Source organism: Aegilops tauschii, chromosome 7 (genome assembly GCF_002575655.3).
Source record: "Aegilops tauschii subsp. strangulata cultivar AL8/78 chromosome 7, Aet v6.0, whole genome shotgun sequence".
Classification (NCBI taxonomy): domain Eukaryota; kingdom Viridiplantae; phylum Streptophyta; class Magnoliopsida; order Poales; family Poaceae; genus Aegilops; species Aegilops tauschii.
Genome location: NC_053041.3, coordinates 203,765,846 through 203,768,830, shown reverse-complemented (window position 1 = coordinate 203,768,830; position 2,985 = coordinate 203,765,846).

The window sequence follows — 2,985 nt, the reverse complement described above, 5'->3', positions numbered from 1 at the left end:
ATCTCCTACTGCACGAATTATCTAGGCATCGAGAACCCCGTTGGTCTGCCCGTCAACAGGCACCTCGGCAGGCTCGCTGGATGGGGTCACCGTGAGGGTCGCCGCGAAATGCATGTCGACTTCGATGGTCGACTCGCCGACTTTGAAAGAGCAAACCTAGTCGCGCTACAACACATAGACGTGGTCGATCCTTGGGTGGTAGAGCACAAAACGTTTATTGAGAAGACGTACAATGACCGAGGCCAACAAAGGACGGACGGAGATATAATCAAAGAGTACAACTCATGTTTCACGCGTTGGTTCAAGCAGAAGCTTCTGTCGTACCCTTTACATGAGGATTCTTCCGCGGAAGAACAACTCATATTCGCCTTGTCATAGGGCGCCGAGCACAACCTGATGACGTATGAGGCGTACGATATCAACGGCTACACATTCTACACCGAGGACAAGGACATGAAGAGCGATGGTTATCAGAACTCCGGGGTAATGATGGAATCCTACACCGGTAACGACAAGGACAGATACTACGAAAGGATCGAGGACATCTGGGAGCTGAGCTACGCTAGAGAGAAGGTCCCGATGTTCCGTGTCAGATGGGCCAAGAGCGTCATAAAAGAAGACCGGTATTTCACCACCATGGTTATACCCGGAGCCAAATCCAAGACCACAGGCGCGAACGTCACGGCGAAAAATGAGCCATGGGTACTGGCTTCCCAAGTGGACCAATGCTTCTTCATTACCGACCCGCCAAAGCCCAGTCGTGTTGTCGTGAGGAGAGGCAAAAGGAAGATCATCGGAATGGATGGAGTCGCCAATGAGCAAGACTTCGACAAGTACGGCGACCCGAAGATGGAACATGACGACGACGATGAAGTATCAGCATACACCACAAGAAGAAGCAGGACCACCCTACCTAAAGGACGTCCGTTCAAGAGAAGAACTCCATTTATGAAAAATAAGGGCAAGAAGATTGTGAACAGATAGCTAGCTAAGATCGATTATATTTAAATTGTAGTCTTCATTTCTCAATTGTATTTCATGGGCACTTTTTGAACTCATGAATGTTTTTAAATTTCATGGACACTCGATCTCGATCCCCCTCCATCTCGATCGCTATCCCACCTCGCCAGATCCGATCCCCCTCACCGCCGAGCACCCCTTGCACCATCTCCCCCGCTCCACCGGCCGCCGCCGCCGACCCCCCGCATCCTCCCCCACTCCACCGCCGCCGACGACCCACCACACCCTCCCCCGCTCCACCGCCACCGAGCACCCCCCGCACCCTCTCCCCCGCACCCTCCCGGCCCCGCTCCACCGTCACAAATGAATGCAACTAAAATTGAAAAAAACAAACTTGATTATATTTTCAAATAACAAATTTGATGATATTTTCAAATAATAAATTTGATGATATTTTTTAAAAAATTATTACTGTTTTTATAAAAAAATATTACTGTTATGATTTAAACAAGTTTGAACATATTTAAACACAAATAAATATCAAACAGCATTTTAAATGCATAAAAACAAAAATTGGGAAGCCTGGGAATTGAACCCAGGACCTCCTAGTGTGTGTGCTGCGTGCTGACCAGTCAGGCTAGTGGGCGTGTTCTTATGGAGATAGGGTTAGGTGGAATATAACCTGACCAGTCGGGCTAGTAATTTCTAATGGCGCACCAGGGTGAGGTGCGCCATTGCTATCGTCGTACTTATGGCGCACTTGGGGGAGGTGCGCCATTGCTAACCCTCCCCCCACTCCACCTATTCCCCTCGCACTGTGGCCTCCCTCCCTCCCTCGCGAGATCCCCCACTCGACCCCAACCGTACGCCGCCGCCCCCTTGCTCCGCCCCCTCCGTCCGCCGCGCCTGCACGCCGTCGGCGACGCCGCCGCCGCTGTGGTCTTGCGCTGCCCCGACGCCGCCGCCCCGACCCCCGCGGGACTCCACCCCCGCCGCCCCCTCGCCCCCCGAACGAGATCGGCCGAGCGCTCCTCTCCTCTCCTCCTCCCTCCGACGAGCGAGGGCCTCCTCCGGCCCCTGCAGCAGCCGGCGAGCGCAGCCCCGACGTGCCCACACCCCGCCTGCCCCTGCCGTCCTCCGCCACCGGTCACCTCCGCAGCAGCCGGCGATCCAAGGATGGTGTCGTGACCCTCGCCGCCACCTCCCGTCGTCTCTTCCTGCGCGTGGCCAGTGGCTGCTCTCCTTCGACCACGGCCTGGGGTGAGCCTCTCTTCCTTGCGTCTATGCTTCTTGTCCATGTCACTGTTCCCTGTTCCTCTCTTGTTCATGTTGCTAGTTACACGGATCAATGGATGCTAGATAGATGTATGTATGTTGATGTTAGTTAGGTATATGATGCTTGATGGATGGATGGATGAGTTGTGCTAGTTGCTTGCTAGATGGATGGATAGTAGTTTGGTTCTGTTTTTGCTGCTGTTTGGTTCTGTTTTTGTTTGCTGTCATGTTGTTATTACTTCCATTAGGGCATCTGTTGGTTCATTAATCTTAAGCCCATTATTCCATGGAATAGCTGAACTATAATACTATTATTCATTTATGATAGTTTGTGAGATACAGAAATAGATAAATTTAAGTTTGTAATGGCTAACAGCCAGACATGTGAATCTGTTCTTGATACTCCTTTTCCCTTTTCTTAGAATCATCATATACAAATTAGAACCTTTCTAACATCTGCATATTTCAGGTTTCCGAGGAGGTAAAGGAAGTGAAGTCCAGACAGTGCAGCAGCAGCAACACCTCCAAGGTGAGAAATATGTTCCTATTTATCTTTTTTTGCTCAAGTTCTTCAGTACATCATATAATATACAGAAGTGCAGATCAAGTGGTGCAATCATATACATCTGGCCACTTAAGTCATCCTTCCCTTTAAGCAGAGTGATGCCTTTCGATGTCACACAATAATGTTTGTTGCAAGAACATTCTACTCTTAGTGTTCGTTTGTTTACAAAGATTCTGCTTATATAT